Source organism: Marmota monax, unplaced genomic scaffold, assembly GCF_021218885.2.
Source record: "Marmota monax isolate L192 unplaced genomic scaffold, Marmota_monax_Labrador192_F-V1.1 WCK01_AAM20220418_F8-fsc00110, whole genome shotgun sequence".
NCBI classification, from domain to species: Eukaryota; Metazoa; Chordata; class Mammalia; order Rodentia; family Sciuridae; genus Marmota; species Marmota monax.
This window is the reverse complement of record NW_026694633.1, coordinates 5,763,156-5,777,731: the sequence shown is the minus strand read 5'-3', so window position 1 is coordinate 5,777,731 and position 14,576 is coordinate 5,763,156. Positions and strand designations below refer to the sequence as shown.

General features: G+C 40.4%; 2 long non-coding RNA genes across 8 annotated transcripts in view; one reads left to right on the top strand and one right to left on the bottom strand.

Annotated features, from left to right (window-relative positions):
• Positions 1-240: 240 nt before the first annotated feature.
• Positions 241-14,576, bottom strand: part of LOC124078230 (uncharacterized) — a 54,047-nt gene continuing 39,711 nt past the window's right edge. For 2 of the 7 annotated variants that reach the window (XR_009224751.1, XR_009224749.1), the window contains 6 exons: positions 11,246-11,335; positions 6,850-6,935; positions 5,974-6,043; positions 2,892-2,967; positions 1,138-2,305; positions 241-604 (listed from right to left, as the gene is read on the bottom strand). This is a non-coding gene — a long non-coding RNA (uncharacterized LOC124078230). The remainder of the gene's footprint in view (positions 605-1,137; positions 2,306-2,891; positions 2,968-5,973; positions 6,044-6,849; positions 6,936-11,245; positions 11,336-14,576) is intronic. The other 5 variants (XR_009224750.1, XR_006846847.2, XR_006846846.2 and 2 more) reach the window with 5 other exon arrangements.
• On the top strand, positions 2,740-3,995 carry LOC124078232 (uncharacterized). Its single transcript, XR_006846852.2, has 2 exons — positions 2,740-2,951; positions 3,849-3,995. It is a non-coding gene; the product is annotated as an uncharacterized LOC124078232 (long non-coding RNA).

The window sequence follows — 14,576 nt, the reverse complement described above, 5'->3', positions numbered from 1 at the left end:
TACAAGCAAGTGCTCCTCATTTAGGTGAGAGTAAATGAGATTCAGACTAAATCCACTACAACTGGGCCAAGAAATTCAGAAACAAATTCTTTGTTAGAAAAAGTAGAATTAGGGATTGGGGGTGTGGCTCAGTGGTAACGTGCTTGCCAAGCATGTGTGAGGCACTGGGTTCGATTTATACAAATAAATAAAATAAATGTCCACCAACAACCAAAAAATATTTAAAAAGAAAAAGTAGAATTATCAGATTTCCTTCATATCCAGTTTTTATTACCCAAATTCCTTTACGCCATGATTAAACATGAAGAAATATATTCCATGGTTATACAGAGAGGAAAAGTTTGTCATTACTTGAAACTATTTATCAATGAACCAAATACTCACACAATTTTTCCTCTCTGAAACAACCTTCCTGCTTAGCTTGAATGATCATCTCTGCCCAAGACAACGTTTTTCCAGTCTGTCTTTTACAAGCTGCAGGATATTTTAAACACCAATCTTATAGATAGCAGAGTTGGATTCTTGCAAAATATGCAGAATTTCATGAAATTGGATAAAATTTATCTTGTGGAACTGCTTCAATTTCCTGACCTGTATCAAGAGACTGAGTAAAAATTGAAGAAAAATAAATAGATAAGGAATCAGAAAAATAATCACTAAACAGAAAAATGGGTTAGGATCATGACACACAAATGCTTCCAAAACAGGCTGGTTAAATAGCAATGGAAACTAATTAAAAACATTGATTTTAATTTTTTAAAATGTTTTGATAAAGGGCTGGGGCTGGGGCTCAGTGGCAGAGCCACATGCCTAGCATGTGCAAGGCACTGGGTTCAATTCTGGGCACCACACATAAATAAATGAATAAAATAAAGGTCCATCAACATCTTTAAACAACAAAAAAAGAGTATTTAAAAAAATGTTTTGGTTAATACAATCCATGGTTGATGGTGTTACACAAGGGTAACATGATTTAAAATGATATTGCAATTTGCTGTCCTACAGTTTTATTCAAGAAAGTGTCTCCTCTCCATGACAAATCAACGCCTCAACATTCTTTGGACTAAGAATTAGTGCATAGCTGCAGTTAATTATAAAGATTTTGTTAATTTTAAAATAATTATATTCAGTATTTACCTTGAAATGTGCTCCTATTACAACTTTGGCCCTTATGGCTAAGGAGTGTCTTCTATCTCTGTTTTTTTTGTGAAGAACTTTAGAGGTGTAAGTTATTTATTGTGTCCATACTCTTCATCAGGCATTTTGCAAAGAGATTCTTCCCTTTACAGATAACATCATAGAGCACAGAGCAGATACGAGATCTGCAAAGTGGTAGTGTTTGGATTCATGTCTGGCTGTTCCCAGAGTCTACTCTTTTTAGTTCAGTTTGCCTCCCACAACTTCAAAAGTGCATTCAGAAATGCACTGTGATTTCTTTTACTCTCTACTCCTCAGTCCTTTGAATGAGAAAATGATGTCTGGACCCTTTTAGTTGGTCAGTGTTATATTAATAATCATGCTTTGTGTCCACATAGGGCATACATAAGTGGCGAAACGTCTTCACATACATCGAATTTGGCTCTCACTACCGCTGTTTGAAGTAGCAGGAAAGCAAGTAGAGGTCTGAGGCTCTGGGAGCAGAGATGGCTTGTCCAAGGACCCAGAGTTTAGAAGCAGCAGTGCTGTGCCCAGGGCTACCTCCTTTATATTATGGTGCAGTGATTTTTGCTCTATGCCCCTGTGACTTTTGAAGTTGAAAAGAGGGCAGGAGAAATCAGAAAAGAAATTTATTAGCAAAGTTAAGGTCTAAATATAAGTCCTCATATTATGACATTTTCCAGGTGAAGTATTTTGGTGTCTCCCTTCTAAAAGTCACGCCCACCACACCAGCAAGAGAGAGCTTCGTGATCACGCTTGTCCTCACTTTGGAGAGGTTTCTGATGTCTGAACTCTATTGGGAAAAAAAATGCCTCAGGGTTCTCTGTCCCATAGAGCGTGATATTTGGAAGAGCCATAAAAGGCAGTTAACTAACAGATTCTGTGAAAATTAGCCTGAGTTGTTTTCTTTCAGTGGCTTTGCTAGTTTGACTTTCTATTTCTTGGAATTAAGTCTTTATTGTCCTTCTGTGTCCGGGAGGGCTAAGACCATGGCAACCACTCAGCCGAGACCTTTTACCGTTCTCACAGAACCAAGGGATCTTCAGACCTATACTATTTATTCTAACAAGGCCTAAAATGATTGGATTTACCTCATTCCTGCTCATGTTGCCCCTCTTAACTCACCAACACATGTGTCCTCCTCCACCTGACAGGACAGATAATAACCCAAAACAACAGGGTTAAAATTTGGACCCAGTAATCACAGGGCAAGGAAAAAAACAAACAAACCACAAAATCCTTTACTTCTGTGCAACTAATAAGGAAAAGCAGTAACCATAAATAAAAACAAAGTACTCAAACCCCTGGCTAGAAATTCTGAACTTAGAGCTCTATCTCAAGCTGGCTGTTTTATTTTTGTGTCCTTTCCCCTCATCTATTAACAAATGAATCCATTAAGATATCCTTTCCATGCATGTAAAGATTTTTTTTTTTTTGTCTTTGTAGGCTTCAATAGCTTTTGTTCAGTTAATTAGTTGCATATGATAATAAGCTAGCCTGTCATCTTGGACTCAGTTCAAAATTCATCTGTAATGTATTCCACCCAGTTTCTGGGAAATTCCAAACTAATTTTCTGCCAGTTTCACTTTCCACTAATTCACTGATGGCTGCTCAAGTGAGCAGTTTCTAACAAACCTGCACAGGTGAACTCAAATGGCTTCACTGCCCCCTGAATTGGCACACTGTCTCTTCCACCTGAGGAAGGAAGAGGACGAGGAGTACATGGCTCTTACCTAAGAGAACAGCAAGATAGCAAAAACACTTCTGTATTTTAAGACTCTGTGCTGGGCCAGGTATGGTGGTGCATGCCTGTAATTCCAGAGGGTTGGGAGGCAGAGGTTAGAGGATCACAAGTTCAAAGCCAGTCTCACCAATTTAAAGAAGCTCTAAGTAACTTAGCGTGACCCTATCTCAAAATAAAAAAAAAAAATTAAAAACGAGTGAGGATGTGGCTCAGTGGTTAAGCACTCTGGTTTAAATTAAAAAAAAAAAAAGAATATGTCCTGGGCACAGTAGCACATGCCTATAACCCCAGCTACTCCAGAGAATGAGGAAGGAGGAGCATAAATTTTGAGGTCAGCCTTGGCCTTGGCAATTTACCAAGAACCTATCTCTAAGTAAAAAGGGCTTGGGATATAGTTCAGTGGCAAAGCACCCTGGGTTCATCTCCAGCACTGCAAAACAATAACAAACCAAATATTGAAATTAGGACATGCCCATTTTATGTTTATCTTTTTTTTTTTCTTCTACTAGGAATTGAGCCCAGGGACACTTTACCACTGAGTATTGTCCACAGTCCTTTTTATGTTTTGAGTTTGAGACAGGATCTCCCTAAATTTATGAGGCTGGCCTCAAACTCCTCCTGCCTCAGGCTCGCAAGTCACTGAGATTACAGGCATGGGTCACTGTACCTGGTTATCTTGGTATTTATTTTGCTATCTAGTTGTTAAAGTAAGATTTCTTTCTACTAGTGTTATGGTTTAGATATATGTCCCCCAAAAGCTCATGTGTGAGACAATGCAAGAAGGTTTAGACTGAAATGATCAGGTTATGAGAGCCTTAACCCTATCAGTGAATTAGTCCCCTGAAATGGATTAACTGTAGGCATGTAGGGTGTGGTGGAGGAGGGGGCACGCCTTTGGGGAATATATTTTGTCTTTGTTGAGCAGAGCTCAATTTCTGCTTTTCAGTGTGATGTCTTGAACCACTTCCCTCTGACACACTCTTCTGCCATGATGTTCTGCCTTACTTGGAACCCCCAGGAATGGAGCCAGCTGACTATGGACTAAAATCTCTGAAACCGTGAGGCCCAAAATAAACTTTTCCTGCTCTATTAATTTTTGTCAGGTCTTTCAATCACAGCAGTGAAAAAGCGGACTAAAATATCTGGAAAACCCAGAGTGTTTTCTATCTGCATTGTCTTTGGGAGGGTGTGGAAAATTGGAAAAGGAAGAGGAAGAAACTAATGGGGGAAAAGTTCATTTAAAGTCTCTTGATGAATTGGAACAGCTTGAACAGGAAATCCTACCTCTGTTAGACTTTGAAACTGATAGAAAAACATCACAAATTGCAACTGTAAACAACCTTCACTGCCTTAAGTCACATAGAGTGTTTTGCTTGGGTGGAATGCTGCAGTTTCTAGAAGTTTAAGGTCAATTTTTGCTTGGTCTTTGCTGTGCTCAGAGCAAAGCCAGCACCATCCTTACATCTCCAGGGATATGTTAAAATAGTTTTCTCCACTCCAGCTCCAGAATGCTCCTTCCACAGCACACACCACCATATACATTACTGTGGCTCAGACACATGGACCCAGATGCTCACTTTTGTTGGGCAGGAAAAGGAAGAGGAGCAACCAGTCTCTGGCTTCTGAACCCCTGTATATCTTTCTGCTGAGCACTCCAAGCTCGGAAAGGTAAGGGCTTTAGGAAGAGTCTGCCATCTCAGGCTCCAGTGTTTAAGGAAATCCTCTGGGATATTTAGTGGACATGTTGCCAAAGCTTGGTCCTTGTCCCCAATGCCAATCCAATAATGAGGATATGGTTTTGAGAAAAGGGAAAAAGAAGGTTTATTGCTTTATTAGCAAAGGAAAAACACAGGGAACTCCTGTCCCAACGGCTGTGATTCTGCCCATCAGCAGGAACAGGGAGCTTTAAAGAGGTGATTCAAAAACTTCGTTCCACATGTTCTCTGTCTAGAGTTGTAATCCACTTGTGAATTTGGGGGACAGTCATTTCTGAGATTTTCTGGTGCCATCCCCAAAGTTTGGATTATTTATTTCCTTGAGTGTGTACTCAAGGACAGATGAATCTGCCTAGGATGGGGAAGAAAGGTAATCCTGTTTCCCCTGAGATTAGGGAGGGGGAAAGATCAGGGAGGAGCGGGAGAGAGGAAGAGAAAAGAAACATGTCCATTTTAAAAATAAGTTGCAGCGGCAGAGCAGCAAGGCCTAAAAATTCAAAGCATAAAGTAGACCACTGTTCAGACAGAACTTGACATTTCCTTTCTATTTCAGTTTTAGATCCTCAGGACAGAATACCCTAGGTAGCTGCTGCTGCTTAAATCCGAAGTTTTTAGTTCTGCAGATATTCTAATGGAATTGACACAAGTGCAGTCAAATAAATTGGAAACCACAATTTAAAGCTTGTCTATATTATTATATTTATTAACACTAATTAATATTATTATAGTTAATCACTCTATTATGATTATCTTCTTACTATTACACAATTGCATGTTATATAATATATAATTACATTATGTATTACATATTATATATTATATACTGTATTTAAATTTTTGCAGGGATTCCACATCTGTGACAATGGGACAGAATGGGTTAGTTAAGGCTACTCTGCCTTCCTGTAGCAGGAGCTCTGAGTGCCAGAAAGCCCTGCTTCTTCACCAGGGCTGAGCAAGACAGTGATAGCTACATGTAGGAGAAAAGTAGAAGTAATGATCAACTGTTTTCTGTTTCTACCCAAGCAAATAGGAACTAAAATTATATTCTTTTAATGCTTTGCCTTTCCTGTCAAGACATAGCACCTTCTTCTTTGTGAAAACAAAAATGTCACAATTAAAAGGATTCAGTTCTAATATTTTTAACACCCAAAGGTCTCTCTGAGAAATTATTATTTCAAAGAAAAAAGTGCACTGAGGGAAAATAAATAAGTAAATATTTTTTCTATGTCAAGAAGAAAAGTAGAAGAAATGTCTGCTTTTTTCTGAAGAAAATTTACTATATTCTTGCCATGTTTTGTATTTTCTAGCAAATACATTAAAGAGGTGTTGTTCACAGACACAGAACTAAATCCTTACCTTGAATATTGTCTTTTTATTTCTTTATTTCTTTACTCTCTTCTCTACTTTCTTTAATTTTCATCTGTCTCTAAAAATAGAGTCAGAAAGGGGGGGAAAAAGAAGAAGAAATAACATGGATACATGTTAGCCACACTGGTAAGAATTTCCAGAATATGTGCATACTAGAGTAAGCAAATACATAAACATATAAGCTTGGGCATGCCTAGATAGGCAGGCAAAACCCGCCTTAAATATTGTCAGCCTGGTCTGAAAAGTTTCAGTTACTAAAAGTTCATTTTCCAGGGAAGATGCCAATAACACTGTCTCACGCTGAGTTCATCAGACCTACTTCACCTGAAAACAAAGGGCTTTTCACCAGTGTGTGTGTGTCTGAGTGTGTGTGCGCAGGTGAATAGTTATTTAATTAACTGTCTTCCTTGCCAAGTTTCAAGGGTGTGCCCATTTTCTGGGATTTACAGGAATTGGCATGCTTTACAGAAGTGTATTACTTTTTACTAGTACTTTCATTTTCACTTTTCCTTATTCCAAACAGATCATAGAAATTTAGAGCTCTAAAGATTCCAACCCTCTCATTTTATATAAGCAGAAAATGAGGACTAGTGGCTCAATCAAGCCTTCCTGAGCTCCACACAGCGGTTGTTTATTTATGACTTTATTCCGGCTTAAACATTAGATAAAATGCCATATTTTCCCAATATTTGACTAAAGTTTAGATGTATAACTACCCTTGAAGCCATACAGGAGTCAGTTATATATTAAGATGATTGTCCAAGAACCAAAAAAATATATTCAAAGGACAACCTAGACAAATATCCTCCTCCCAATTAGACATGATGTTCAAAATATCTAACAACTGGCAGAGCATAGACCTACCTGCTCATGCAGACAACAGCTGTAAATGCTCACTCCACGTGAATCATGCACACCGGGGAAAGGAGAATCCGATTTCCAGACTTCCCCTGAAATTAAGAGTGTGGTGAAATGAATCAGAGATGGCTACTTCAAAGGAATTGACAGAACTCAAAGGAAGAGAGGATATACCAGGAAACAAGGATGTATTAGGGACTAAAGAATCAAACTTCTCTAGATCTCAAGTTTCTATTGGTTCATGATTTCAGGGTCTCAGTCAGCTGACTTACTCTCTGGGTTTAAGGTGAGGCAGCATGATGAAGAAAAGCTACTCACCACATGGTACCCGGAAGCAGAAAGAAAGAGGAAGGACCCAAGGGGCAGGAGATATTATCTCCAAGGTGTACCCCCAGTGACCCACCTCCTCCAGTCTTGACCCACCTTCTTATATTTACACCCACTAGTCTTTTCAAATTATTAACCCATCAAATGGATTAACCCACCCATTAGGTTACAGCTCTCATAATCTAATCATTTCACCTCTGAACACTCCAGCATTAACATGGAACCCTAACGTGGAACAACAGGAAATTTTATTCATTGTTGATGGGATTGCAAAATGGTACAGCCAGTTTAGAAGACAGTGCGATGGACTGAATGTTTATGTCTCCCCAAAATTCATGAGTGTAGATCACTCATAAATGGAATTATTGCTCTTATAAAAAAAAGACCTGAGAGAGAGAGATAGTCCATGCTGCCATGTGAGGACATAATTAGCATCTACTATCTATGAATTAGACCATAGACTACCAGATACAGAATCATCCAGTGCCTTGATGTTGGACTTTCTAGCCTCTAGAACTGTGAGAAACAAATTTCTGTTGTGTGCAAGCTACCCAGTTTATAGTATTTTGCTTTAGTCGTCAAAAAAGTCTAAGAAAGACAGTTCATCTGCTTCTTACAAAACTAAACATGCTTTTGCCATCTTATTAAGTATTCACGAGCTTGGTATAACCCAAGGAGTTGAAAATTTATGCCCATGCAAAAACCTGAACACAGATGTTTAGAGCAGCCTGATTCATATTTACCAAAAGGCAACCAAGATATACTTCAGTAGGTAAATGGATAAATAAACCGTGGTACATGCAGACAATGGAATATTGTTCAGTGCTAAAAGAAATAAGCTATTAATTCGTGAAAAGACATGGAGGAAATTTAAATGCATGTTAGTAAAAGAAGACAATCTGAAAAGCTTACATACTATGGATTTTCAATTATCTAACATTCTGGAAAGGCATAACTATGGAGACAGTAAAAAAGATCAGTGATGACCAGGTATTAATAGAAGGGGATGGATAAATAGGCAGAGCACAGATGACATTTAGGGCAGTGAAACTATTCTGTATGATACTCTAATGGTTGATCCATGTCATCATACCTGTCAAAATCCATAGAAATGGATAGTCCCTAATTAGTGAGCCCTAATGAAAACTAAAGACTTTGAGTGATAATGATATGTCAATATAGGTTCATCAGTTATAAAAAATATGCCACTCTAGTGTAGGAGGTTTATAGTAGATGTGTTGGCTTTGCACCACTGTGATCAGAATACCTGTCAAGAACAGGTTAGAGGAGGGAAAGTTTATTTTGGTTCATGGATTTAGTCCATGGTCAGTCAACTCCATTGCTCTGAGCCCAAGGTGAGGCAGAACATGGCAGAAGGGCACAGTGAAGGGAAATGCTCAGCTCATAGCAGCCAGGAAGCAGAGAGAGAGTAAGGAAGGGGCCCCAGGGAAGATGTACCCTTCCAGGGCATGCCACCAGTGACCTACCTCCTCTAGCCACATCCCACATGACTACAGTCACCAACCAGTTTATCCATTCGAACTAGAGTGGACTGATGATGGCTTTTATAATCTGATCATTTCACTTCTGATTATGCCTGCATTAACACAGGAGCTTTTGGGGAACACCTCATATGCAAACCACAACAATGGGAAATGTTGTACAGTCATTGAGGGCAGGAAATATACGAGAACTCTCTCTACTTTCTGCTCAACTTTATTGTGAACCTAAAATTGTTCTAGAAAGTAAAGTCCAGCAAAAAAACAGCAGGTAATAGTTGGTTACTTTGCTATCACCTTCCACGAATCTTCCCTCTTCATCCAGGATAGCCATTATTTAGGGTCTGGCTCAGATAAATCCTCATTTTCATAGACTAACTATGACCTTTTGAGATATTCAGAAATCCAACTGGGGGCTTAGTCAAACATGTATTGGCTTATGTAACTGAAAGGTCTATGGATGAGTCTGGGCTCTGGCTTAACTAAATCCCCAAACAAAAGATACAGACAGACATCTCCCACCTCTCTCTTTCTCCCTACCCCCCCCCCACCTCCTGCTCCACTTTCTCACCCTCACTTTCTCTTTTTCTCTCTTCATCTATACCCTCCCCCATCCGTGTTGACCTCATTCTCATGAGGGCTAGCTCTGCATGGGGTGACCACACGAATATCAGCATCTCTAGAATCACATTCCACCAGTGAGGCCATCCTTAGAAGAAAGAATGATTCTTTCTCAGCAAAATTCAAATTGCTTCTTTCTCTTTAGAATGACTCTAGCCATTTGTCCATGGTAATTACAACCATTGTTTCCCAAAGTTCATTTGCAAGTCATGGGTGTTCTATAAGATGATTGGGTAGTAAGCAAATATTTATTTAGATAAATGGAAGCTATTGGGAGGAGAAAGGCACAAACAGGCAGAGCACAGTGAATATTTAAGGCAGTAACATTCTTTATGATGCAACAAAGGTGAATACATATCATTATAGATTTGCCCAATATGTAATTCCTTGTAAATTTGCATGTACAATCAAATCAACTAGTGCATCAAATTTCTTTTTTGTTTGGGATGATGCTGAAATAGCAAAGAAGGTAGTTTAAGGAATCTGATTTATATAGCTAGAGTGAGCTTCAGGTAGAGTGGTCAGGTGTGTTTATGAACATCTTCAACTTTGTCTGAATTGCCCACCCCACCATGACTTAACCTGCTCCATGTAGGTAAAGGTGTTGCATAAACAGAAAAGTCTGGCCACTATTGTAAAGTGAGAGACATTTTTAGGTTCATTTATGTTCCTCAAGGACTCTGGAAAAATCCATTCCATGTGGCAATTCATAAGGAAATTTTAAAAAGAAGTTGATATGACACATATGATATTTGATGGCTTCACAATTCCAAACCACAGTTGACTAAAGATTTACTCCTGTAGAATGTAAAACTCATTCATATTGTCAATCTTGCAACATTTTGAGTGTTTGAACCAATGAGATATATAAGCCCCTAACTTTGAAAGTCTTTGAGACTGCTATGAGAAGAAAAAGTATAATTTTAATAGCAAGTAAAACTAATTACATGACTATCATCTCCACCATAGGATTCTTTGTAAACCAAAATTATTTATCTGACTTTTGTACATCAGACTTGTTTTGATTTCATTGCTTTCTAAGAGGAAGCGGACTTCCTTACTAAATTATTTAACTCAAATTCTATTCCAGGAACAAACAGAAGCTAAGTTTCTTTTTCAAGTTTTTTGTTGTTGTTGTTGTTAAGGGGTATCTTTTGTTTCTCTGTGGTTTCACTATACGAAGACACTCAAAGAGGAAGAAGTTGTTATTATATTTCTATACTCAAATGTGTTCTTAAAATATTCTTCAAATAAGAATTGTGTGTGGCTATTGTGTAATTTTTACTTGTATGCAAAAAAACAAAACTATGAGAAGATTCTGAGAAGATGATGGAATAGGAATCAATTGAATTGGCAGAATCATACATAACTTTTTTCAAACTCTGAAGTGGATTGGAAGTTTCTGTTATGGTTGTATGGTTTAGATACGAAGTATACCTAAAGGCTTATGTGTAGAAGTCTTAGTCCCCAATACAACAATGTTTGGAGGTGGGGCTTTGGGGCAGTGACTGCATCATGAGGACTCTGACCTTGTCTGTGAATGAATCCTCTGCTGGATTAGTAATTTGGCGGCATTATGGAGAGGCAGTGGAAACTATCAGAAATGAGGCCTGCTTGCAGCCAGTAGGTCACAGGGGGCATGTGGTAGAAGGGTAAATCTTGTCCCTGGCCTCTTACACTCTCTCTTTATTTTTTATCTTTCTCTCTCTCTCCCTTTCTCCTTCCTGGCTGCCATGAGCCGAGAAGCTTTCCTCTGCCATGTCCCTCTGCCATGTTCTGTCTCCTCTTTGGCCCAAAGCAACAGAGCCATCCCACCATAGACTGAAAACTCTAAAACCATGACCCAAAATGTCTTTCCTCTTCTAAGTATTGATGTCAGGTATTTCAATCATGTTGATGAAAAGCTGACAGACAGATTTCAACTTCTAAAAGAAGGTTTGGGTGGTATATTGTACCTCATTTCAGTTCTAGTTCCCCACCTTCAGACACTTGGTAAGGGGCTGTATAGATGTTCTCGGAGCAGCTTACTTATGGGCTTCAGGATCCTAAGTGGGAAGAAAGAACACTGTTTTTTAATCATTGGGATCTGTGCTCTGATTGCTGATTGTGAATAGTGAAAAGTATCTCTTAAAACTGAAAGTCTATACAAACATCATTTATTCATTCATATTTTGCTCTTACCCAAGCATCCTCTGTATAACAAGTTGTAAAATCCAGTGTGGAAATAATCTGGGGGCCAAGCAAAGGTACATCTTAAGGCCTTCTGTATATACATAAGAGCAAAGAGCAGCTATTGGCTGAAATTCTGTAAAGGCCATTGACACAGAACAACAAAGTGCACATTGAGTCTGAAACAAGGAATGGTATTCCCACACCTGGCAATACGTCCTGCAGAGGTTGTGTGGGCTCCTTAACTCTTGTTGATGAAGACTTTCAGACCCAAGGCTCATTATTATGTGACTGAATGAAATTGGAAGATGGCATGCACAAAGCTGCTTTTGCCAACAGTCCAAGTCTGACCCTTGCTCAGATGAAGAAAGAGCAGATAAAATATATCAAATGTGGTAGGATCATCCACCAGCTCTGAACTTGGAGGCAGAGTTGGGCTCCATGGGATCCATGTGTAACCTGTATGGATCTGGTTTGTCCCAGAGCCTCCCTGTCAATTGAGACAGCATTTCATTAGAGTTACTAGGAAAAGCAGGCCCAGGAGGATGGCCAATCCTGAAGAATGGTCTTCAGCCAGAAACCCCAAGTACCTGGATACTTGCCAAGGACTTTAGCCAGATGAAGAAGCCCCAAAAATGAGTCAAAGGGGGACTGTGAATACACAGCTCATCACTATTCCATCTGAGCATGGATCTTTTCCAGTCAATCTTGTCTTCTCTAAATTACTGACATATGCACAAGAGGTGTTGGCTATAGCACAAAATGTCACGCTGTTCTGCCAATTAAGGGCTATTTGGTCTTCCATCACCACATTGGCTGGTGAGTGTGGGGCATCTCATTGGTGTTGAGGAAAGTCCAAGTTATTTTCACTGCCCAAGCCACTACAATGGGTGTGTTGGATAAAAGGGACATCAGTCTGAAATCCCCAAATTCAGAGAGGTCTGAATTTGTCTCATCTTGTCAGAGCTGGGCTGATTCTTATCAGAGTGTTATTATGCAAGGCACATCAGAGTCTTCTGTACGGATGAGAAAAAGAAAAGATAATGCTTGCATCGCCTCTCACCCCACAGATCTCCTGGGGTTTCAGATGTTCTCTGCTCAAGAATACAAATATTATCTGTCTGGCCTTACCCAGGAGTTATGATTCTGCCAATTTTTACTTCCCAGTCGTATGTGGTCACCGAAGCCAACTAGATAGGTGACATTGGTAACTACCTCATCATGCCCCATGACTTCAACTGTTACTTTGGCTGCATAAGTGATAGGTAACCTCCTCTCCACGACCCCTTGAAAGTCCCTTCTAAGAAATGAGAGGTCACTGGGGATATAGCTCAGTTGGTAGAGTGCTTGCCTGGCATGCACAAGGCTCTGGGTTCAATCCCTAGCACCACCAAAAAAGAAGGGGGAGGAGGAGGAGGAGGAAAGAGAGGAAGGAGAGGAGGAGGGAGAGGAGGAGGGAGAGGAGGAGGGAGAGGAGGAGGAGGAGGAGGAGGGAGAGGAGGGAGAGGAGGAGGGAGAGGAGGGAGAGGAGGAGGAGGAGGGAGAGGAGGAGGGGGAGGAGGAGGGAGAGGAGGAGGGGGAGGAGGAGGAGGGAGAGGAGGAGGGAGAGGAGGAGGGGGAGGAGGAGGAGGGGGGGGGGGGGGGAGGAGGAGGGAGAGGAGGAGGGAGAGGAGGAGGGGGAGGAGGAGGAGGAGGAGGGAGAGGAGGAGGGAGAGGATGAGGGGGAGGAGGAGGAGGGGGAGGAGGAGGAGGAGGGGGAGGAGGAGGAGGAGGAGGAGGAGGAGGAGGAGGAGGAGGAGGAGAATTCCTTAAGAAGTGAGAGGTCCAAGTCAGGGAGGTTCTACTGGGTAACATGACTTCCAGGTGGGAGCCTGGTCATCATGTAGGGTAGCCATTCAGACCACTTGCTACTCTTCAGATTTCCATTCCAATTGGAAGAAAGAGAAAAGGGTGATGAGGACACATATAGAATATCAACAATAAGACCCACATGTATACAAGGTGCTTTTCTCTTCCATTTTCATTATTTTCAAACAAGTAATTTCAAGTTGTGGTTTCCTTCTGCTGCATGTTTGTATTTAGGGTCCAGACAACTTTCTTCAATCTTGTTTTCAAGCCTTCAGGGATACCCTGTGTAATCCCTAGTTGCTTCAGCCTCCTGTTTGGGACATCTGTCATGACACTGGCTTGAGGATGATGTGGGGCTTGTATCATCATCTATCAGATACCATGGGCTTATGTCCATTGTTGAGTACCTCTACTATGAAGAACATTCCCTGGTCCATTTATATGCTATGGGGTATGCCAATACTTGGCACAGGTATTTCACAATGGCTCAGATGGTGGTCCCCATATCCATAGGGCAAACCACCTTTCAAATTTGGAATAGCTGTTCACCACAGTAAGACATCATTTAACTTCCAACTGGGGATGGGAGTGAAATGAGCCCAATGTGGTTCATTTGTCAAACGTGGGTGAGAGCTAGGCCAGGTAAGATGTGTCCCAATGTGCTTTTATGGGTTCTTTGTTTTTCTTGGAAGGAGTTCCCCGTGACCACTGTAACTTTTGTTTTCACAAATGAAAGCCCTCAGGTGTGTGTCCAGTCCTGCATGTGGGCTGAAGTTTCACGCTCTGTTCATTGGTGAACCCAACAAGTTACAGTGGCTAACAGTCTGGAGCAGCCTGCATTAATCTGCTTGTTTTAGTTGTTCTTGGTTTGATAAAGGCCTTTATTATGTCTATCCACTTGGGTGACACATATTTTGCCACCTCACTGGATCAATTTTTTTTTTTGCCATGAATCTTGTCCCCCACATCAAGTGTTTTATTTAGTTTGGTTTTTGCTTTTTTGTTTTCCATTTTCCTGACCCTATGGCAAGGGCACTGTCCATGACACAGGGAGAAAGGAAAATGCCCAGGTATGGATCATGTTCTCCCCGGTATTCAGATAGCCTCACCAGGTATTGTGCTTTCTATTTAGAGATTGGGAACACTCATGTCAGGAGTTTATTCTTAACTTTGGTTGGAATTTCCCAAGACTCTGGCTCAAATCATGTCTGAAACAAGGTGATTTGTTAGTCTGGTCCTTCCTTGTTGGTCTGATCCCTGGATCTTATC